This window comes from Chiloscyllium punctatum, chromosome 10, assembly GCF_047496795.1.
Source record: "Chiloscyllium punctatum isolate Juve2018m chromosome 10, sChiPun1.3, whole genome shotgun sequence".
In the NCBI taxonomy this organism is placed as follows: domain Eukaryota; kingdom Metazoa; phylum Chordata; class Chondrichthyes; order Orectolobiformes; family Hemiscylliidae; genus Chiloscyllium; species Chiloscyllium punctatum.
In genome coordinates, this window is record NC_092748.1 from 52245674 (window position 1) to 52271218 (window position 25545).

Below are 25545 nucleotides of genomic sequence, written 5' to 3' on the forward strand. Positions count from 1 at the left end.
AGGTGGAAGGAGGTCAAGGTGAGGGTGATAGGCTGGAGTGGGGTGGAGGCGGAGAGGTCAGGAAGAAGATTGCAGGTTAGGAAGGCGGTGCTGAGTTAGAGGGATTTGACTGAGACAAGGTGGGGGGAGGGGAATGAGGAAACTGGAGAAAGCTGTGTTCATCCCTTGTAGTTGGAGGGTTCCTAGGCGGAAGATGAGGCGCTCTTCCTCCAACCGTCGTGTTGCTATGGTCTGGCGATTGAGGAGTCCAAGGACCTGCATGTCCTTGGTGGAGTGGGAGGCGGGGGAGTTGAAGTGTTGAGCCACGGGGTGGTTGGGTTGGTTGGTCCGGGTGTCCCAGAGGTGTTCTCTGAACCTACTGCGAAATCCACATGGAGGAAACCCATGCTGGCACAGGGAGAATGTCTGTGGAGTCAGCACAGTTGCCCAAGGCTGGAATCAAACCCAGGTCCCTGGAGTTTTGAGGCAGCAGTGCTAGCCACTGTGTTTTTACGTAATTTAAAAGGCAGACAGGGGAAATTATAATCTGAAAAATGGAAATGGCAGCGATATGAAACAAAATATCTTTGATATCATTCTTCACAGTAGACAAAAAAAAATTCCAGTGGAAAAGTATGCAGATACGGATTGCACCTAAATTGGAAAGGGACTAATATACTGGCAGGGAAATTTGCTAGAGCTGCTCAGGAGGATTTAAACTGGTAAGGTGGGGGTGGGACCCAGGGAGATAGTGAGGAAAGAGATCAATCTGAGACTGGTACAGTTGAGAACAGAAGAGTCAAACAGTCAGGGCAGGCAGGGACAAGGTAATAAATTAAACTGCATTTATTTCAATGCAAGGGGCCTAACAGGAAAGGCAGATGAACTCAGGGCATGGTTAGAAACATGGGACTAGGATATCATAGCAATTACAGAAACATGACTCAGGGATGGGCAGGACTGGCAGCTTAATGTTCCAGGATACAAATGCTACAGGAAGGATAGAAAAGGGAGGCAAGAGAGGAGGGGGAGTGGCGTCTTGATAAGGGATAGCATTTCAGCTGTGCTGAGAGAGGATATTCCCAGAAATACATCCAGGGAAGTTATTTGGGTGGAATGGAGAAATAAGAAAGGGATGATCACCTTATTGGGATTGTATTATAAACCCCCTAATAGTCAGAGGGAAATTGAGAAACAAACTTGTAAGGAGATCTCAGCTATCTGTAAGAATATTAGGGTAGTTATGGTCGGGGATTTTAATTTTCCAAACAGACGGGGACTGACATAGTGTTAAAGGTTTAGATGGAGAGAATTTTGTTAAGTGTGTACAAGGCAGTTTTCTGATTCAGCATGTGGATGTACATACTAGAGAAGGAGGTGAAAAACTCAACCTACTCTTGGGAAATAAGGCAGGACAGGTGACTGAGGTGTCAGTGGGGGAGCACTTTGGGGCCAACGACCATAATTCCGTTAAATTAAAATAGTGATGGAAAAGGATAGACCAGATCTAAAAGTTGAAGTTCTAAATTGGAGAAAGGCTAATTTTGACGGTCTTCAGCAAGAACTTTCAAAAGCTGATTAGGGTCAGATGTTCGCAGGTAAAGTAGTACAGAGTGGATCCTTTGCAATTCTGAGAGAGTGTGGCCCTCAGCTGAGGCAGGGATGACTGTAGAGAGGTTAGGTGCCGGCGCATTGCTGCAAGCGTGGAGCGGAGGATCTTGAAGGAGAACTGTTGCTGGTGTTTTTGAATCTGTAGTCTGTACGGTTTGTCCTGTTCGGGTCCAAACTCTGCTGGTTTAAAGGTGGTCTGGAGTCCGTGTGGGATGAGTTGGTTACGGAGGCAGGCACTGAGGAAGCAAATGTGGCTGTGGTAGCAAGTTTGTTTCACGACATGGTTGAAGAGCTTCAGCGCAGAGGAAATGACCTGGGAGTTGCAGTGGGAGAGGGATTCCCTGAGATTCTTGTAGAGAGAGGAGGAAAACTTCTTCAAGGCAGGCATCCTTGCAAGAGGACTTTCTTGGAGAGAGAGACAGAGAGAGAGAGAGAGACAGAGAGAGACAGAGAGAGACAGAGAGAGACAGAGAGAGACAGAGAGAGACAGAGAGAGAGACAGAGACAGAGAGAGACAGAGAGAGAGACAGAGACAGAGAGAGACAGAGAGAGAGACAGAGACAGAGACAGAGACAGAGACAGAGACAGAGACAGAGACAGAGACAGAGACAGAGAGAGAGAGAGAGAGAGAGAGAGAGAGAGAGAGAGAGAGAGAGGAGAGAGAGAGAGAGAGCTTTTGCCCGAAACGTCGATTTCAAAGCTACTTGGATGCTGCCTGAACTGCTGTGCTCTTCCAGCACCACTAATCCAGAATCTGGTTTCCAGCATCTGCAGTCATTGTTTTTACCTCTTTTGTTCGCAGGTAAAGGGAAGCCTTCAGAAATGAGATAACGAGCATCCAGGGAAAGTAAAGCAAAGGCTGGTACGTATAGGGAAATATTGGATGACTAAAGAAATTGGGGGCTTGGTTAAGAAAAAGAAGGAAGCATATGTCAGGTATAGACAGGATAGATCGAGTGAATCCTTAGAAGAGTGTAAAGGAAGTAGGAGTATACTTAAGAGGGAAATCAGGAGGGCAAAAAGGGGACATGAGATAGCTTTGGCAAATAGAATTAAGGAGAATCCAAAAAGGGTTTTTATAAATACGTTAAAGACAAAAGGGTAACTAGGGAGAGAATAGGGCTCCTCAACAATCAGCAAGGTGGCCTTTGTGTGGTGCCGCAGAAAATGGGGGAGATATTAAATGAGTATTGTGCATCAGCATTTACTGTGGAAAAGGATATGGAAGATATAGAAAGTAGGGAAATAGATGGTGACATCTTGCAAAATGTCCAGATTACAGAGGAGAAAGTGCTGGATGTCTTGAAACGCATAAAGGTGGATAAATCCCCAGGACCTGATCAGGTGTACCCTAGAACACGGTGGAAAGCTAGAGAAGTGATTGCTGGGCCTCTTGCTGAGGCATTTGTATCATCGATAATCACAGGTGAGGTGCCAGAAGACTGGAGATTGACCAACATGGTGCCACTATTTAAGAAGGGTGGTAAAGACAAGCCAGGGAACTATAGACCAGTGACCCTGACCTTAGTGGTAGGCAAGTTGTTGGAGGGAATCCTGAGGGACAGGATGTACATGTATTTGGAAAGACAAGGACTGATTAGGGATAGTCAACATGGCTTTGTATGTGGGAAATAATGTCTCTCAAACTTGATTGAGTTTTTTGAAGAAGTAACAAAAGATTCTTGAGGGCAGAGCGGTAGATGTGATCTATCTGGACTTCAGTAAGGCGTTCGACAAGTTTCCCATGGGAGACTGGTTAGCAAGGTTAGATCTCACGGAATATAGGGAGAACTAGCCATTTGGATACAGAACTGGCTCAAAAAAGGTAGAAGACAGAGGGTGGTGGAGGGTTGTTTGTCAGACTGGAGGCCTGTGACCAGTGGAGTGCCACAAGGTTCGGTGCTGGGTCAACTACCGTTTGACATTTACATAAATGATTTTGATGTGAACATAAGAGGTACAGTTAGTAAATTTACAGATGACACCAAAATTGGAGGTGTAGTGGACAGCAAAAAAGGTTACCTTAGATTACAATGGGATCTTGATCAGATTGGCCAATGGGCTGAGAAGTGGCAGATGGAGTTTAATTCAGATAAATGCGAGGTGCTGCATTTTGGGAAAGCAAATCTTAGCAGGACTTATACACTTAATGGTAAGGTCCTAGGGAGTGTTGCTGAACAAAGAGACCTTGAAGTGCAGGTTCATAGCTCCTTGAAAGTGGAGTCACAGGTAGATAGGATAGTGAAGGAGGAGTTTGGTATGCTTTCTTTTATTGGTCAGAGTATTGAGTACAGGGGTTGGGAGGTCTTGTTGCGGCTGTACAGGACCTTGGTTAGGCCACTGTTGGAATATTGTGTGCAATTCTGGTCTCCTTCCTATCGGAAAGATGTTGTGAAACTTGAAAGGGTTCAGAAAAGATTTACAAGAATGTTGCCAGGGTTGGAGGATTTGAGCTATAGGAAGAGGCTGAACAGGCTGGGGCTGTTTTCCCTGGAGCGTCGGAGGCTAAGGGGTGACCTTATAGAGGTTTACAAAATCATGAGGGGCATGGATAGAATAAATAGACAGACAAAGTCCCACCAGCTGATTTGCTTTCGTATAATGGGTAAACTTTGGATCAAAACTAGAGTTCCTTGCTAGTCCCATGAAATTTGATTTTCTGACCAATCTCATGTAGGATCTTGTCAGAAGTTTCGCTGTGCTTCAGGCAGACAGATATGGAGTAAGACAGGCTGGTTTATGAAGACATAAAGCCATATAACAGTGATATCAAATTCCGAATCAGCCGAATATAGCTTTAATACACACAAGCATGGCTCAGAGTCGTGATTTGTAAATGTAATGCATAGTTGCTTTATTGCTTGAGGAAAGCCACTGGAGATACAAGACCTTGATTAGTGCATTAAGTGACTCAGATAATATACAAGTTACAAGCACCATAGCATATTCGGTTATCATTCACAGGATGATCAAATTCAGTCTGATCCAGGATCAAACTTTTGAAGGCCAGCCAGATATTTTAAGCCGTTAACTTTGCAGAACTGAGGGGTAAGGTGAAGGAAATCTTGTCAGAATTGGAAGACAATTCAGAGAGGATTTAAGCATAAAAAGACAAAATGCTGAACATTGAAGATAAATCCATTCTTATTGTCATCAAGCAGATGAATATAACCCAAATCGACTGACAAACAAATCCAGAAAAATAATGCAGGGAAAATGCTGTGTAAGAATTGTGCAGGGACAAAGAAAAAGGGTCTTTTGCTGTGAATTTAATAAAGTATAGAGTATTGTTAACATGGTCAGAGGGATAAAGGGAGTCCTGGACTGAAATAGCTGAAGAGTTAAAAGTTAATGTATGTGTAGTGTAATAGGAAAAGGACTGTCAGTTAACAGGCCAAAAAATTAAAATATTAATTGGGCTGGATTTGAAGAATGATTGTATTCTTTTCCTATTCTTACTCCTAATTCAGATGTTTGTATGATCACTGTCACTCAGTATATATTATGGAAGACATTTATAATTTATTTTTCCCAAATAGTAGTAATCCAATAAGCTTTTTCAGATTTATAATAAAGTTAAGAACAAAGTTTACCCATTATACGAAAGTATAAATCAGCTGGTGTTTGGTCTTCTCTATTCTTTCACGAGTTGTGCTATTCACTGGCAAAGCAACAGTTATTGCTCAGCCTAACTTCCCTCGAACGAAGTGACTTGCTAGGTCATTTGAGGACTGTTAAGAGTCAACTCCATTAATGTGGGTCTGCAGTCATATGTAGGCCAGATGAGACATGGATGCAGATATCTTTGCCTAAAAAGACATGGGTGAATTAATGGATTTTTACAACAATGATTATAAATAGAACATAGAACGGTATAGCACAGGAACAGGCCCTTTGGCCCACAATGCTGTGCCAAATAAAACGTCAAATTAAACAAATCCCTTAGTCCATACTCCTCCATTTCTTGCATGTTCATGTGTTTATCTAGAAGTCCTTAAATGCCCTTATCATACCTACCTCTACCACCATCCCTGGCAGTGCATTCCAGACTCCCACCACTTTCTGCTTAAAAAAAAACCTGTCCCTCACATCTCATTTGAAATTTCCCTCTCTCACCTTAAATGAATGTCCCCTAGTATTAGACATTTCAACTCAAAAATATTCCGACCATCAACCCTTTCTATGCATCTCATAATTTTATAACTTCTATCAAGTCTCCCCTCAGGCTCCGCCGCTCAAGAGAAAACCTGAGTTTTTCTATCCTCTCCTTATAGCTCATACCCTCTAATCCAATTACATAAATTGATTCATAGTTACCATCACCACTGAGACTAGCTTTCAATTCCAGATGTATTGATTGAATTTAAATTCAATGAGTTTCTGTGGTATGATTTGAACCTGTTGTCATAAAAACATTGGCCAAGGCTTCTGGATTACTGGACCAGTGACATCACCTGCCTCCCCTTAAAACTTCCCTCTTACTATCTCTGCCCCTTTACAATCCCATCTATTTCTACTTTGCATTATTCACCTTTAGTCATTCACTTCCACATTGTATTATGACTGAGTGAGGCAATACCCAGTTGATGTTAATACCAAACAAGTCAGATTCCTGGCAGATACCTGGCTAGATTGAGAACAAAAATAATGAAAAAAAGCTATCAAAAAGTGATCCTTTACTAAAACATGAGCATGTGATGATACAGTCTTTGTTCGAACCATAATAAAACAGAAAAAGTTTGTTAACAACAAATGAAAATCTAAATTTACTTTCTGGAGTGCATTAACATTGAAGTAGTGACAGAAAATATAGACAATGAATTTTAAAATTTGGAGGTTAGTGGCAGCTCAAAGTACAACAGGACCTTAACCAGATGGGCAGATGGACTGAGGAGTGGCAGATGGAGTTTAATCTAGATAAATGGGAGGTGCCACATTTTGATAGGGCAAATCAGGCTGGAGTTATACACTGGGGAACCTTGGAGTGCAGGTTTATAGTTCCTTCAAAGTGGAGTTGCAGATAGACAGGACAGTGAAGGCTGTGTTTGGTACACTTGCCTTTATTGGTCAGTGCATCGAGTATAGGAGTTGAGAGGTCATGTTGTGGCTGTACAGGACATTGGTTAGGCCATTTGTGGAATATTGCATTCAATTCTGGTCTCCCTCTGGCCATGGGAAAGATGTTGTGAAACTTAAAAGGGTTCAGAAAAGATTTACAAGGATTTTGCCATGGTTCAAGGGTTTAAGCTTATAGGGAAAGGCTGAATAGGCCAGCTCAATTTTCTCTGGAGCTTCAGAGGTTGAGGGATGACTTTATAGTGGTTTATAAAATCTCAACAGACATGTATAGGGTGAATAGCCAAGGTCTTTTCTCCAGGGTAGAGGATTTTTCTTCTTATAAATACTTTTATTGAAAACCTTTTAAAATCTTTTACAAAACAGTTATATACAAAAGAAACCACCATCAAAACAGAAAAAAAAAGGTAGTACAACAAAGCCATACAGTACTATTGTTAATAAACTACCTACTACTCTACCAGAACAAACATATCTACTCAACTTAAACTAAATTCAAATAACTTAAAGAATATTTCACTCCTCACACCTCCCCTGAGGCTCCCATCCCTAGGATCACCATTTACAGTACCCGTATTCTTTCCGCCCACCCCCCGTCTCCTCCTGAGGCCCCACAGCCACCCATACTGATTCCCACGGCTATAGCATGGATCTAATTAATGTCGCTGATAAGGTTGCATCAATATAATTTTAAAAGGGTCGCCACGTCTTGTGGTGCACCATATTTGTGAGGGAGTCTTGGGGGAGATGCTTCATCACCAGCCTATGCCACCTCATAAGATCTGGAGGGTTTTCTGACTTCCAATTCACTAGAATGTTCTTTCTCGCACCATGGGTAAGAATGTTACACAATCTCTTCCCATGTTCCCCCACAGAGGGCAAATTTGGCAACCCCAGAAGAAATAATACCGGATCAACATCAATTTCAATTTCCAGTATGTCCTTTAGCTCCCTTACTATAGCACTCCAGTATCTCTGGATCTTACAACATGACCAGTAGCAGTGTGTAAGCGTACCTACACTAATTTTACATTTGGACACCCTGATGACACTCCTCTCGAACTTAGCTAGCCTCGCTGATGCCATATGAGCCCTGTGTAAGATCTTCAATTGCATGGCCTGCACTCTTGCATCTGCATTCTTCCAGATGTCTTCCCATACCTCCGATGAAATATCCTCTCCTAACTCTCAATTCCACCTCCTACAGAGTCCTTCCATGTCCCCCAGGCCGTGACCTTCCTGTAAATTATATAAAGTACTGAGTGAAAGCGCACCCATATACCGGAGTATCCTTTTCTCCAAGTCAGCTTTGTAATATTGGACCAGGAACAGAGCCTTCCTCTGTATATAGTCCCTTATCTGCAAGTATCGGAAAAGGTCACTGTTAGTTAAGTCAGAAATATGGATTGTCTGACTAAATGACATCATGACCTCCCCCTTGAATAAGTCTCCCAGACAGAAGATTCTCTTATTCTTTCATGCCTTAAAGCTGGAGTCCATTGCCCCATTTTAAAATCCTTGGGCTCCCACCAATGGGGTAAATGGAGAAGTCTTAGACCAATTACCCTAGTCTTGCCTCATTATCGTCCAGGCTCTCACCATATTTAAAGTAATTGGAGTCTTACAATGTTGGGTCATGGATTTCATCTGGTCCATGAATAATAAATTAATCAGAGGACATCTCAACTGCGAGGCCTCAATATCAAACCAAATCGACTCCAAATTTCCCTGTTCCCAGTCACCAACATATGTTTACAGAGCACTCATTTGGTATTTCTTCAAATCCAAAAGATCCACCCCTTCCCTCACCTGCGAAAGCTGCAATTTAGTGGATTTAATTAGAGGATGTCTGTGACACCGAATAAAGGACCCTAGCCAATCACTGACCTCCAGAACACTTATCTAGGTAGCAACAACAGGAGTATTCTCATGGGGTACAGCAGTCAAGGAAGAACATTTATCTTCATCAGGGGTATTCGGCCCAACCATAATAACAGTAACCCCTCCCACCGCTGCAAATCTTGTTTTATCCTCTCTAGTAATTGTACATAGTTAGCTTTATACAGCTGGTGGAAGGAAGGGGTAATAAAAATTATCAAGTACAAAAAAAAACAACTTTTGGTGACAAGTCTAAACAGGAGTTGCACTCCATCCTTCAGGTTAGGCACCTCCACTAATTCCCCTACTGGCATGGCTTCCAATTTTGTAAAATTGGCCCTGTAACCTGAGAAATCACCATATGAATTAATTGTTTGGATCAGTCGAGGAACAGACTTCTCTGGATTGGCCAAAAATAAAAAGGACATCAGCATATATGGCGATCTTATGCTCCCCCATTCCCACCTTTGGCGCTACTATTTCAGGATCTCTCCTGATTGCTTTGGCTAATGGTTCAATCGCCAAAGTAAATTATATTGGAAGAGATAGTTAACAAGGGTGTCCTTTAAGGCTATTTAAATTAATACAGTTTGTAATAACTACTGCCTTAGGGTCATTATACAATACATCCACCCATCTGGCAAAGGATCCCCCCCAGACCAAAGTGCTCTAAAACCTCAAATATATTATGGCCATTCTATCAAATGCCTATTCTGCTTCTAGGGAGACCACCAAACCCAGAATCAATCTTTGCCAGCATACCTGCACTGTGTTCAGTAACCTCCTAATATTTTGAGGTTTTGTTAAGGGCCATAGCTCCTGTCTGGTCTTCTTTTATAATATGGGGCAGGACCTTCTCCAACTTCAGAGCCAGCATCTTGGATAAAATTTTGAAATCTACATTCAAATGTGAAATTGGTCTACGATTCTTTGGGGTCCTTCGCTTTCTTTAAAATGAGGGCGATATTAGCCTCCCTAAGAGAAGACTCAGGTCTTCCAATTCAAAGACTTCACAAAGTCCTTTGCCTTTTCTGCAAATTCAGAAGTTATACACCACCCCTCCATGGGTGAAACGCACACGGCCAGGTACCTCAAGGAGTATGGAGTGTTCAGGCCTCTTAATTCTTTCTTGACATCATCAAAATGTCCTTCTCTTAATTAGGGCTCTTGAGAAAACATTATCTTTGAGCCTTTGTACATTAAAGCTTGTGAATTCCTTCCCAGTCTTCTTGCTGTTTCAACTATTATCTGTTTTTCTCTATAAAGCAGAAGCTGCACTAGGACTGCATGGGGTGCGAGTCCAACACAGACCTGCACATTGCGATCCGATGGTCCCACTCCACGCTTACCAGGCCCGACTCCAACTCCAACCCCAGGAACCTCGAGAGCCACCCCTGTAAGAAACCGATGAGGTCCTTCCTTTCCTCATGTTCCGGGAGACCCACGATCTGTAGGTTTTTCCTTTTATGTTTGTTTTCCAGGTCATCGACTTGATCCTGAAGGACCCGAACCTGGTCTTCCAGCATTCTGATTCTTCCTCCCGAGACCTCCGCTATGGTCTCCTATGCTGCGGTCCTCTCCTCCAATCTTCGTTTCAGCAGCTAGATTTCTTGCTCATGCTTTTTTTTTTAACAAGCATGGAAGATAGTGGCTCAACTGCTGCTTGAATCCACTCTTGACGTTTGGCAAACTCAGTAAATGCTGCTGTCCTGCTGGATCCAAAAGGGGCCGTCCCAGAAGTTTGAATGCTGGCTGCAGGCACCCCCAATGCAGTAGGGGAGTGCCCTGTCTGCTGTACTCCTTTAGACCCCTTTCCTTTACTAGACTTCATCCTGGTCTTAAAGTGGTTTCAGACAATTTCAGCAGCTCCAAATAGCAAGTTTAAAATGAATACTTTTTTTGCTCCTTGAGGTGGTCGATAAGGGGGAATAAAGGTCCACCTTGCCCAGGGTATGGCACAGAGCCCAGCACAACAGACCACTCAGACTGCCGCCATCTTGGATCAAGGATATAAATTTAAGGTGTGAGGGGAAGATTCAAAACAGACCTATGGCACAACAGGGTGGTGTGTGTATGGAATGAGCTGCCAGAGGAAGTGGTGGAGGCTGGTACAATTACAACATTTAAGAGGCATCTGGATGGGTAAATGAATAGGAAGGGTTTAGAGAGATATGGGCTAAATGCTGGTAAATGGGACTAGATTAATTTAGGATAGGTGGGACAATTTAATTTGGGAACATGGTCGGCATGGATGAATTGGACCAAAGGGTCAGTTTCTGTGCTGCACATCTCTATGACTGTATGAAAATAAACAAGGGGCAGCACGGTAGCTCAGCAGTTTGCACTGCTGCTTAACAGTGCCAGGGACCAAAAGTTCGATTCCAGCCTCAGGTGACTGTCTGCGTGGAGTTTGCATATTCTCCCTGTATCTGCGTAGATTTCCTCCAGGTGCTCCAGTTTCCTCCCACGGTCCAAAGGTGTGCAGGTCAGATGAATTAGCCATGATAAATTGCCTAGAGTGTTCAGGGATGTACATGTTAGGTGCATTAGTCAGGGGAATGTAGAGTAATGAGTCTGGTGGGATACTCTTTGGGTGGTATGGACTTGGGCAGAAGGGCCTGTTTCCACACTGTAGGAATTCTAACAAAGCCCACTGTATTCTAGTGTAACACACAGTAAAAGATTTTTAAATACATAGTAGAGATAACCCAGGTACCCCTTATGGATTGAACAATATCATCAGCATTGTAACAGAATTAATACACGCTGACACAACTTAAAAGTTTTGCAGTGCTAAGAACACCTAGTGCTGTACTTTTACCTGGGAGTGAGCGAGAGCGTGAGCGAGAGAGACACCGTCCTTATTTCATGCTCTACTGAACCATACAGGTTATTAGCAAGGAGATTATGCAAGAACTATATAAAATACTATTTTGATTGCAGCTACAGCACAACAGACAGTCTGGTCACTGCACTGCACTAAGAATCTAACTGCACTATGAAATCTGAGGAAATAGAGTCATAAAGATGTACAGCACGGAAACAGACCCTTTGATCCAACCCGTCCATGCCAATCAGATATCACAACCCAATCTACTCCAACCTGCCAGCACCCAGTCCATATCCCTCCAAACCCTTCCTATTCATATTGACGAAGACATTACCAGAAATGGTGAATTTTTGTCTGAGCCCATTTTTGTTGGAACAAACAAGGTTGATGGGAGTTTTAATTGAAGTATATAAAATTAGAGCACATGTAAATAAAGATTAGGAAGGAATATTTCTGTTAGCAGAGTCCTCAATAACCAGGGACACAGATTTAAACACAATTGGTAGAAGGATTAGACAAGTTCAAGATTAATACTTGTGGTTCGGAAATTGAAGAGGGAATCCTAATTACCTAAAAATATACAAATGCTATAAATTACAAGACAAGAGCATACACCAGAAACTAGTAAACCGGATTAGGCAGGACAACTCTTCTTTGGCTGGTACTGACCCAGTCAGCAAATGGCCTCCATACATTCCATAAAATATTTTTCATTCTCTGTTCTTTATTTTTCACGTAAGGTTTCTTCATGTGAAAAAGGAGGGATATTCTAGATTTTCAGGTTAGATTAGATTCCCTACAGCGTGGAAACTGGCCCTTCGGCCCAACCAGTCCACACCGACCCTCCGTAAAGTAACCCACCCAGACCAATTTTCCCTATAACTAATGCACCTAGCACTATGGGCAATTTAGCATGACCAATTCACCTGGCCTGCACATCTTTGGACAGTGGGAGGAAACCGGAGCACCCGGGGAGAAACCCACACAAAACATGGAGAATGTGCAAACTTCACGCAGACAGTCACCAGAGGATGGAATCGAACCTGGGACCCTGGTGCTGTGAGGCACCAGTGTTAACCACTGAGCCACCATGCCACTGGTAGCTCACTACTGTGCTTTTCAAACCCCACATTGACCTCTAGAATATCCCTGCTACGTGGGACTGTCTCCTCTTTCCTGAATACTCTATATCCATGTATTTCAGCGGTAGTCTGGCGCACTGACCACTACACCGCTGAAGCCAGATGCCAACTCAAAGACACCACCTCCTACCGCCCCCTCGACCATAACCCCACCTGCCATCACCAAACCATTATCTCCCAGACCATACACAACCTCATCACCTCAGGAGATCTCCCACCCACAACTTCCAACCTCATAGTCCGGGAACCCCGCACTGCCCGGTTCTACCTCCTTCCCAAGAAAACACAAGCTTGACCACCCTGGCTGACTCACTGTCTCAGCATGCTCCTGTCCCACCGAACTCATTTCTACCTACCTTGACACTTTCCTATCCCCCCAGTCCAGAAACTCTCCACATACGTTCGAGACACCACCCACGCCCTCCACCTCCTCCAATACTTCTGTTTCCCTGGCCCCCAACGCCTCATCTTCACCATGGATATCCAATCCCTCTACACCTCCATCCGCCATGACCAGGGCCTCCAAGCCCTCCGTTTCGTCCTCTCCTGACATCCCCAACAGTACCCTTCCACCGACACTCATTCGTTTGGCTGAACTGGTCCTCACCCTTAACAACTTCTCCTTCGAATCCTCCCACTTCCTCCAAAGGGGCAGCCAAGGGCACCCATATAGGCCCCAGCTATGCCGGTCTCTTTGTTGGCTATGTAGAACAGTCCATCTTCCGTAATTACACCGGCACCACTACCCACCTCTTCCTCCGCTACATAGATGACTGCATTGGCGCCACCTCGTGCTCCCGCGAGGAGGTTGAGCAATTCATCAACTTCATGAACACATTCCACCCTGACCTTAAATTTACCTGGGCCATCTCTGACACCTCCCTCCTCTTCCTGGACCTCTCCATCTCCATTAATGACAGTCTTGACAGCGACATTTTTTTTTTTTTTACAAACCCACCGATCCCACAGCTACCTGGATTACACTTCTTCCCACCCTACCTCCTGCAAAAATGCCATCCCGTATTCCCAATTCCTCCGCTGTATCTGCTCCCAGGAGGACCAGTTCCACCACACAACACACCAGATGGCCTCCTTCTTTAGAGACCACAATTTCACTTCCCACGTGGTTAAAGATGCCCTCCAACGCATCTCGTTCACATCCCGCACCTCTGCCCTCAGACCCCACCCCTCCAACTGTAATAAGGACAGAATGCCCCTGGTGCTCACTTTCCACCCTTCGCATAAACAATATCATCCGCTGACATTTCTGCCACCTCTAAATGGACCCCACCACCAGGGATATATTTCCCTCCCCACCCCTTTCCGCAAAGACCATTCCCTCCGTGACTAACTGGTCAGGCCCTCCTATCACCACACTCCCGTCCTGGCACCTTCCTCTGCCACCGCAGAAATTGCAATACCTGCACCCACACCTCCCTCAAGGGCTCCTAAAGGAGCGTTCCACATCCAAAGTTTTACCTGCTCATTCACCAATATCAATTATTGTATCTGTTGCTCCCAATACGGTCTCCTCTACATTGGGGAGACTGGACGCCTCCTAAGAGAGCGCTTTAGGGAACATCTCCGGGACACCCGCACCAATCAACCACACAGCCCCATGGCCCAACATTTCAACTCCCCCTCCCATTCTGCCGAGGACATGCAGGTCCTAGGCCTCCTTCACCGCCGCTCCCCCACCACCTGACGCCTGGAGGAAGAACGCTTCATCTTCCGCCTCGGAACACTTCAACCCCAGGGCATCAATGTGGACTTCAACAGCTTCCTCATTTCCCCTTCCCCCACCTCACCCCAGTTCTAAACTTCCAGCTCAGCACTGTCCCCATGACCTGTCCTACCTGCCTATCTTCTTGCCCATCTATCCACTCCACCCTCCTCTCTGACCAATCACCTTCATCCCCACCCCCATTCACCTATTATACTCTATGCTACTTTCTCCCCACCCCCACCCTCCTCTCATTTATCTCTCCACCCTTCAGGCACTCTGCCTGTATTCCCGATGAAGGGCTTTTGCCCAAAACGTTGATTTTACTGCTCCTTGGATGCTGCCTGAACTTCTGTGCTCTTCCAGCACCACTTGAATCCAGAATCTGTCTTCCAGCATCTGCAGTTATTGTTTTTACCTATTTCATATTCATACTTGGTCATATTCTAATATTCCTATATTAGATAGTTCTCTGCTGTCAGGCTCCTTATTTTGCCACTAGTTTTCATGCTCGTTCTGGACAACATATTTGCCTTCTGCTTTAAATGAAAAAATCAAGAGCACTTTGGACTGCTATGCACCTAAATGACAAGTAATTTAGCAGATGACTAGCAATCCATGAATTCATGTTCTATACATACAGATCTCAGGAACCATAATGAATGCAGCTTCGGTCGGGTAATCTCTGTCTTGTCACCTAAGCTATTATTTCAAACCAAGCAACCATGTACTATTTATTCTGCAGTGTGCACATTTGTTTACTTTTCAAAAATATAGGGAGTAAACAGTTGATTGAATACTAACTTGAAGTTTTCCTTTTTGAGGAACTTAATAAAACTGAAAGGACTAACTTTAAATACAGTGATGAGCACCCTCACTTGTACCTGCAGTTCATTAGTTTTAATATCTCATGTCTGATTATAACCTCACAGTATGACAAGTTTCTGTTCAAATTCAATTGAATTAAGGCGCAGGGGGAGCTCCTAAGCATTTTTTTTAAATCAATCTGTCATACCATTTGCTTCAAGAGCACAGGAATGATGCTATGCAGGAGGCTATAACTTACTCACTTTCATATCTTAAATACCATGAAAAATTTTATACACATGATGAATTTTACAAATTTAGAGGGAAATGGATGGGCTAGGAGGATAGGAGAGATGTAGATTTAAGAGGATAGGCCTTGGGTCATTTGTCTTGGAGAGCAAATGAAGAGAAGAGATGGATGGTTGGAATGTGCAGTTAAGTGACAATGTAGTGAATTGAAAATGAATGATTAAGAGTTGAGTGAGTAATTCAAAAGTGGAAGGAATCAATGTGACCGTGAGCAGTGAGGGGCACGGAGTTTCATAAAGATATGGGAGATAGGACCCCTGGTGGAAGCCTGAATTATAAAAGGAGATATATCACCCACAAACATAATTTATTGACTAGATGATTAGCAGCTTTGACCTCAAGACTGTACAAGGATTGACAAAATTCACTAAAGAATGCAGCCTTTCGTTGCTCCTTTCCCAGCTATTCACCCACTCTCATACAGAAGAAGTGAAGAGGAAAGAGAAAGAGGGTTGAGAAAAAAAAAGCAAAGTTCAAGACAGAAAAGCAAAGAAAAAAAATAGGCAGAAGAAGAGAAATATAGTGATTTGAAGACAACAGATGCATATGAGTAGCCCCATATTCTCTAACTCACTGTAATATCCTGGGAAATCATATCAATAACCAACTGCACTTGTATTAGTTTTTAATAAATCTAACATTGCAGCTTCTCTTCAAGTTGGAGATTTCAGTTCAATGTCTGCATGGAACCAGTACAGATTTAAATTAACAAGGCCTACAAAGAAAGCTTTTCTAAATATATTTTATGAAGTCTATGGCCCTTTAATTGATCTTGACAATTTCTTCAGAAACCTTAGTTTATAATCTCCAAATTATTTAAACCAACTTGCATGATGAAGTGCACCAGTGTGAACTGCCAGTTAAGTATTTGCTTTGACAGTTGCTTATCTATCAACGCCAAACAGAAAAAGCACTGCAAGAACCAGTCATGTGGAATGTCTGTGTTGATAAAATTTTGCATTTATTTATTATCAAGTAGTGCACTTATTCCAATTGCTTATAGGGCTATTTTCCATGGCCGTTTGAGTAAAAGATTGCGTTTTTAAAAAAAATGTACTCTTTCATGGGATGTAGGAGTCACTTTATTTTAAATAAGTTTTTTTTAAACCCATTCTTAATTGCCCTTGAAATAAGTGGTTTGCTAGTTTATCTCATAAGGCAGTTTGGATTCACCACACTGCTGTGGATCTGGAGTCACATGTAGGTCAGAATTGCAGATTTTCCTTCCATTGAGGACATTAGTAAACCAAGCAGGTTTTGACGACAATTTATGATAGTTGCATGGTCACCATTACTAAAGGCTAGTATTATGTTCCAGATTGATTTTGATTACTTTTAAATCCCACCACAGTTGCTGACAGAATTTAAACCTGTGTGGTGAGAACGTTAATCTAGGCCTCTGGATTAATAGCCCTGTGACATTATCACTATATCACCATCACCCCAGTATGAAAAGCACAAATCACTGCATCTTGCAAAAGGCTTCATTCTCAAAAATCCTAAAACTTAGAATTTCAATTAGTCTCACAAATTAATATTTGCCAAGCTAGATTTAGACTGCAAGTTTTGACATTTAATCCTGTACAAAGCTATGTACTATTAGCTTGCTGTAATATATGCTCATCCTGGGAAGGTTAACAAAGTTATCAAATAGCCAAGGCCAGGAAGGGTTATGGTATTCATCTATGGCATATCAAGCATTGTTTTAAAATGCCCTTTAGCAATACACAGTCACTTTTTATTTATTAAAATGTTAAAAAGGATACATACTTTTAAATACTATTTGTATATTGTAACACAATAGTTGTATTAAGCACCATTAAAAATGTTTCATACCTTAAAAGAAAATGTAAAGGAATTGATGTTTCTCTAAAGACACATCCATTGAAATGGCAAGGGTGGAAACAATGGTCCTAATAGTCCTAAGACATCCTGGAGAAAAATTGCTAACATTCACTTATAAAACAGACAATATTCAAAATTGAATTTTCTTTAACATATTAATCTTCAATTACAAACCTAGAAAATTGACAAAAGCTGTCCCACAGTCTGTTTTTTTAAGAAGCTGACAATTGAAAGACAGACCTGACTATAGCCCTTTGTCATGTGCTTAGACTGATATTGCACTGGAGAATAGGCATGTCCAAGGTTACATCTCCTGAACAATGTAAGCAATATTAAAATTTTCCTTAATTTCTCACAGAGAAATTGCCAGCTATTATGGCTAAGTATTGCTGTTCTATTACCTAATTGAATCTATGACTGCCAGAGTGGCAAGGAAACAATTGTTGTCAATTCACAATTCCTTTCTCCATGCATCCTCCAAAGTCCTGCTAGAGATCCCTATCATTTCTACTGCTGTAACTGTCATGTTTAAACACTTTTTTCCCTCCTTTCTCCACTCATACTGGGCACTCTCTTTTAAATGCGGTCTTTTTTCTCTTGAGCAAGTCAAAGCTGTATTTGTATGCCCTTGCCCACATTTACATTGTTCTTCTCTTTATTCCCTTAAGTCCAGTCTAAGGTGAAATTTCATCCTGCCTCAGATCACATAAGCACTTGCATGGTTCCCACTACTTATTCCTCATTCTGCTATAAATGGGAATGCCTGATTTTCCCAACAATTTTTGCTCAGAGCAGCATTTCACAGAGTCATAGAGATGTACAACATGGAAACAGACTCCTCGGTCCAATCCGTCCATGCAATCAGATATCCTAAATTAATCTAGTCACATTTGCCAGCACTTGGCCCATATCCCTCCAAACCCTTCTTATTCATATACCCACCCAGATGCCTTTTAAATGGTGTAATTGCACCAGCCTCCACCACTTCCTCTGGCAGCTCCTTCCATACATACGCCACCCTCTGAAAAAGTTACCCCTAAAGGTCCCTTTTATATATTTTCCCTCTCACCTTAAGCATATGCCCTCTAGTTTTGGACTTCCCCACCTCAGGGAAAAGACCTTGCTTATTTATCCTATCCATGTCCCTCGTGATTTTATCAACTTCTATAAGGTCACCCCTCAGCCTCTGACACTCCAGGGAAAATAGTCCCAGTATATTCAGCCTCTCCTTATAGTTCAAACCCTCCAATCCTGGCAACATCCTCATGAAAGGGTTCAGAAAAACGTTAAGTTTGACAACATTTTTCCTATAGCAGGAAAACCAGAATTGCAAGCAATACTCCAAAATGGCTGAACCAATGTCCTGTACAGCCACAACATGACCTCACAACTCCCTCACTCGATGCACTGACCAATAAAGGCAAGCATACCAAACACCTTCTTCACTATCCTCATGGAATGAACTTCCTCAGGAAGTGGAGGATGCAGGTACAATTGCAACAGTTAAAAAGACATTTGGATAGATACAAGAATAGGAAAGGTTTGGAGGGATATGGGCCAGGAGCAGGCAGGTGGGTCTAGTTTAGTTTGGGATTATGTTCAGCATGGACTGGTTGGATCGAAGGGTCTATTTCCGTGCTGTCCTGACCCTGTGACTCCACTTTCAAGGAACTATGAACCTGCATCCAAGGTATCTTTGTTCAGCAACACCTCTCAGGACTTGACCAGTGTACAACTGCTGCCACGATTTGCCTTTCCAAAATGCAGAACCTCACATTTATCTAAATTAAACTCCGCCTGCCACTCCTCGGTCCATTGGCCTATCTGATCAAAATTCCGTTGTACTCTAAAGATAATTTTCTTTGCTGTCTACTACACCACTAACTTTTAGTGTAATCTGTTAATCCACTATGATACGGCACAAGTAAAAGCATCACTGATTTGTATTTGCAAACATGAATGTACCCCAAAAATGCTGATTCCCACATAAAATGCAAAGCTCTGACAAGTATGTCTGTCCATGCACATATGTCAAAATATCAGAGGTGGATCATGTAGCTCTCCATAAAACACCAGAAAGATTCCTGTGAACTCTGTAGAGAAGTCACAACTATGACAGAATATACATCAGATTATAGAATCACAGCATTTTAAAGTCAGGAGGCCATTTGCGCCATCGTGTCTGTACTGGCTCCCAAAACAGCTATCCAGCTAGTCCATTCTCCACCCCTACTCTGTAGCTCTCTAAATTCACCACTTTCAAATATATATAGAGCTCTTTTTATAAAACTTCACATGGTATCTGCCTCCACCACTCTCTCAGGCAACACAGTTCAAATCCTAACAACTCTGATTAAAGAAGCTTCTCCTATCTCACTCCAAACTCTCTCACTGAAACTTAAAATTAATGGCAACTAAATATCTTTCTTTTCCCTGTGAAAAATAGTTCATACTTGTGGACACCGAAATAAAGGGCACATTTTAATCTTCTCTGCTACAAGAAGAAGAAGCCCAATTTCTCTAATCTTTCCATGTATCTAAAATCTTTCATTCCTGGTATTGTTCTAGTAAATATCCTTTTATAAGGAAGGTGCCCAAAACTGAATACAACACTCCAAACGTGGTCTAACCATGTCTGTAGATGTGTAGCATCACGTTCTTGCTATTATACTCTATTCCACTGTTTATAAATCCAAAGATCCTATAAACCTTAACAACTATTAGAACTTGCCTGACCACCTTCAGAGAACCATGCACATGAATCCAGAAGTCCCTCTTTTACTGTACTCCCCTCAAGGTTGTACCATTGACCCTGTATTATCTCTCCATGTTTCTTCTACCAAACTCCATTATCTCACATTTCTCTGCATTAAAACTAAACATTTTTATCTCAATTATAAATTAATCTTTCACTAAGGGTTAATGATGAGAATTTAACAATAACTTGCTTTAATGGCACTTTTAATATACCTCACTAAATTATCCCAATCATGAACTGTTTCCACTTTCTTCAAATTCTAATCATAGTTGAATCAATAATCGCTAATATCGCTACCAAAGTCTATCAATCTCTTTTCTTGAAAGCTATTTACCAGGTTCCTTGATAAGGATAGCCTCCAAATAGCCTCTTACAAAAGATTGGGCAGAACTCTACTTTCTCTTTAACTCAAAATTAAATCTTTAGAATGGTCTATTAATAAAACAGTAGTTTTTTTCCCCCCAGGCTTCTAACATCTCCTTCTCAATGAGGTGCTGGAATCTGTCGATGACACTTAAGAATCCTTAAACTTTGCTCTTGCACATGCTCTTCCCAATGTGGGTAAGACTGATTTGTATTGCAACACTAGATTTTTAGAATGTTAGTCTCAGAAAAATTGTGCAAGGATGTAATGTATTTTTAGATGCATAACAGGCAACACATGCCATTTATCTATATCATTGTATCTGGCAATTGTCCAGAGCTAAATATCCATCTCGGGAACAGTTAAAAGAGAAAGTTCAATTAAGTTGCTAATCTGGCCAAATTAGTGAGAACTGAACTATAAACGAATTCTATAATTTCATTAACCAATGTTCATATCCTTGGTGCCACAAGTCACTGTCAAGCACACAGGCTGTATGACAGAACTATTAAGTTAGGCAGAGACTATTCTAAAAGCAACTAGATGGTCAATCTTAGACACATTGCAAAAATATACAAGGTAAAGAGCATTCAACATTTGTTAAAATGGCAAGCAATTATTTTAAAAATCTTAGGTTCCACATTTTAAAAAAAAAAGTCCTGATTTATGTCTGAAATTACTTCATAGAATCACCAGCAAGATTAAAGCACAGGGAAAGACCATTTGACTCATCGACCCTGCACTGGCGACAATACAAACCACCAAGCCCAATCTTGCAGTCCAATATTTGGTCCACAGTCCAACAGGTTACAGCACTTCAGGCAAATAGCCAGGCATCTTTGAAATTAATTCAGGTATTTTGCCTCTACAAAACTTTCAGGGAGAGTTCCAGATCCCAACAAACCTCTGGGTGAAAACATTTTTCCTCACCTTCTCTTGAACTGTCTTCCAATCGCTTTATAACTATAGTCCTCAGCCACTGATTAACAAAGCGATCTAATTCAGCTCATGCCATTTCCATTCCCTGTAAGTCTTCCTGCTGCTGCGTAGCTCTCAGAGGTCAGCTTCGGGAACTGGAAATCAATGCATTGGCACAAATTGACATGGCAGAACTTCAGGTGGCTCTGCTGCCATGCAGTTTAGAGGGAAGATTGCTTCCCATCCACACTATCCACACACACAATTCGTACATCTCAAGTTGAATCTTCCCTCAGTCTCTTCTGTTCTAAGGATTACAACTGCAGCCTATCCACTGTTTTCTTTATTTTTCCCGAATCCTCTAGTGCAATTACAACATTTCTGCAAAGAAGTGACCAGAACTACAAACTGCACTCAGGTTGTGACCTAATTATTGATTTAGCCAATTTCAGCATACCCTCCCTGATCTTATATTCTATACCTTGTCTAATAAAAGAAAAGGATTGTACTTAGCTAAAATGTGGAGCTGGAAAAACACAAGTCAGACAACAGAGAAGCAGGAACATCGACTTTCCTGCTCCTCCAGTGCTGCCTGACTTGTGTTTTTCTAGCTCCACACTTTATCGACTCTGACTTCCAGAAACTGCAGTCCTTATTATCTTCTATGTGCCTTCTTAACCACTTAATCAATATGTCTTGTTAGCTCCAGGATCTGACAGTACTCACTCCTAGGTCCCTCACTTCCTATACATCTCTAAGTATTCTCCCTTTAATTGCATACTCGTCACTGGTATATTTTTGTTGTTGAGTAAACTTGAAAGATACATTTCTAATTTAAATACCAAACTTCACAATCCTTACTCAGGGTCTCTACTATGACAAGTATATCGGCAAACCTTCAGCACAATTCTGATTTTTAAATATGCAATGAGAAATTGTACAAATGTTGTTAGTGAATGTTGGAAAATAGAAAAATACACATCAAGCCAGAAAAATACTAAATAAAAAAAGGACCTCCATTGCACTCTAATTAAAAAACCTCAATCTAAACTTGAAATCCTTTCGCTTACGCTTATGAAACAGAACATCTGTTGATAGAAGTAACAATCTTGCATCTGATATCATTCTTTCAAATCATCATTCACCCCCAAAGACCAGGTTCCTCCCCATCTGTTAATTTATTGTTTAATTAGAAACATGGAGCTAATGAAATTTAAGTTCTCTGTATTGCTGAAAGGAATTTGATGTTTTGCCTCTCTGATCTGGGCATGTTCATGATTTACTCTGATGCTGACCTTGAACACGGCTAGTGTTTGGTCCGCACCACGGTTATGACCATTTGATCATTGGTGAATATATAAACAATCCACACTAACACCTGTACATCCACGTGGAAAGTATATAAAAAAAGGGAAAAACCTTGATAATTAAGAAACAATTGAGAGAAAAACAGAGGTGGGGAGGGAATATGAGCATCTGAAGCAAATACTGTTAATCCACTGTTTAAGAGGTAAAACCAAAACAAAACTGCAATATAAATAATGGAATGCAGATTTTTGCACATCTGTATACACGTCAGCAATAGCAAAGCTTGGAATATTTCTACCAAAACTCAGTCATAGAATGACACAGCATGTGAGGCCTTTACGCCCGTGCCTATTACTAGGAGAGCCACCCAAATAATCTTAATCCCCTGCTCTTACTCCAGTTAAAAACATTTCCCCATAGCTCTGAAAAGATTTTCATCTGATTTATCAGTTTCTTTTCGAAGTTTGCTGTTGACACTGCACCCTTTCAGACAGTGCATTTCAGTTCATAACAAATCACAGTGATTCTTTTTCCCTCTTCTGACACCTAATTACTTTATCAACTCTTCCATCACTGAACACTTCCTCTTTATCAACACATATTATTTTGATCACCTCTATTAAATGTTCTCTTAACCTTCTGGAGCCCTAATTTCTTGAGTACATCTGTGCAAATTTAGCTCTAACATCCTTCCTAAATGTGGTATCCAAAATTGGTCACAATACTGATTTACTCCATATTCCAAGCTTATATAAAACTTCATTTACTTTGAACACTATGCTTCCATTTACAAACCAAAGATCCTAGAAGCCTCTAACTGCCTTCTTAATTTGTCCTATCAACATCAGTGATTTGCGTACATATATCCCATGGTGCATCTACTCCTGCACTCACTTTAAAACCGTACCATCTGACCACTGCCCCATCTCACCGACATTCCGAAAATGTATCGATTAAAGCTTTGCTGCTTTAAGCTTTATCTACCATTTGTCTGTCCATTTCATCAAACTTGAAGTCTATTACTATCCCTTCATGAAGAGTCGAATGGCATAGAGGTATTATTGTTAGACTATTAAACATAAACCTGGGTCACCTAATTTTGTTTAAGTCCTACCATTTGAATTTAAATTTTTAAAATCTGGAATTAAGAGTTGAATGATATCCATGAAACCACTCTCGATTGTCAGAAAAAACCCATCTGGTTCACTCATGTCCTTTAGGGAAGAAAACTGGTAACCTTAGTGACTCCAGACCCACAGTAATGTGGTTGATTCTTAATAGCCCTCTGACAATAAATAAATGGCCTAGTTAGCAAATGTCCACATCTGTGAGTGAAAAAAAAACCCTATACTTCTGAGTTTCGTGTCATGTGTAAATTTTGTACTTAGGATGTTTGTACCCAAGTTTAGGACGTCAACATATAACATTGGGGGGAAAAAAACACAATGGCCCAAAACAAACCCCCACAGAATACCACTGCATAGGTGTGCTGTTTCAGCAAATTAGCTGCACTACAGCATTGAGAATTTTTGGCATATTTGGGTAGCATGACAATGTGATTGTCATTAGAAATTGTACAGCAAGTCCTGGATTACTTGTGATCAATTCCACAGATGATTAGCTCAAAGTATGCAATAGAAATATTTGTTCAACTATTATCCATAGATGTATTCATGTAATACCAATTGTTTTCTTTATAATATTATGTTTACCTGCATAAAGATACATTTTAAGAAAACAGCCTTAAACAGCATAATTATGTTCATGAGTAATTATTTCAAAGCAATGGATTTTTTAGCTCACCTTCAGCAAATAAAAACATTATTTTACATAATATCACCATATTGAAATCACTGATTGGCTAATATTTCAAATAAGTGCATTCTAAAACACCTGGATTAAGCAAGAGAATCTAATTTGCGAGTTCAAATAAAATGTTTGAACGTAATGTCATCACTTGGTATAATACACCTTCCTGATGTGTGAAATTTGACTTCTCTTCCATTCTAAGAGGGTGACAATATAAAGAAACAAAAAAGTCAAGCTATGCAATACTAAAGGGTGTCTTTCAAATTTAAAAACGTTTATTTCCCAGAAATTTGAAAATCTGTTTAAAATGTACATTATATCGCCACCTTTAGCACAATTAACAATATCTAAATATTGTCGTTCACACGTTTGTTTAAGGTTTGCAATGATTTTACGTTCAGTAAAAAATAGTTCACACATGAAAAAGCACCTCAGTGGCTAGATGATGCATTGTATCGGAATACATAGCACACCACTTACATTCACCATGATGTTAGTCTCTTACCCTCCAAAGTATTCGCTTGTAACCTGTCTTTACTGTATCTGCAATGCTGTCACTGCTCCTTTCTCGGTTTTGCTGTATCTAGCATCCTGGTTGCAGTCTGTCGTAACCTTTACATTCACCTTGCTCTGCGGCTTTACATAGCGTGGACGGAAACTTTCCAGCAGACAATCTGTCTTTGCATCAGTCGAACAATAGCCATTAAGTTTGCAATGACAACTAGCGATTAAATACCGGTGTACGAAGCAATACAGGCCACACACAACACATTGTGGAAACCTCACCCGCTCCAGTAGAATACAAGCTTACCTACCATACAGTCACTGGGATAAATGTTGCTCCTTCTCGAAGGCAGCACACGGTTTAATTGAAGGCACGCTACCTTTACCCGGCTTCTAATTTTCTCTAAGCGAAAACGCCTGTCAATTGTCTCGTACCTCCGTACTATGAGCGAGCTGCGATGTGCTGCAATCCACCCACCCGCTCCTCCCTGCAGTGAGTGCAAAGGCCTGAAGCAGGCAAACACCACCGATCTGGATTTCAGCATATCGGATCGAACTGCACTCAGCTTCATTGCAGCGGAGTGGATTTAACTGGACCGGACTGTTGGACACGCTACATCTCAGATCTGATGAGTTTTGTCGGTTGTCATTAAAAATCGTAAAAAAATAAAGTAGAGAGAGACG

At 41.4% G+C, this 25545-nt stretch overlaps 1 protein-coding gene across 3 annotated transcripts in view; it reads right to left on the reverse strand.

Annotated features, from left to right (window-relative positions):
- Positions 1–25335, reverse strand: part of osbpl6 (oxysterol binding protein-like 6) — a 170288-nt gene extending 144953 nt beyond the window's left edge. For 2 of the 3 annotated variants that reach the window (XM_072579124.1, XM_072579126.1), the window contains exon 1: positions 25173–25335. The gene's annotated coding sequence lies outside the window, so the exon portion shown is untranslated. Of the gene's footprint in view, positions 1–25168 lie in introns of all 3 variants that reach the window. The other variant, XM_072579125.1, reaches the window with a different exon arrangement.
- Between the last annotated feature and the right edge of the window lie 210 nt (positions 25336–25545).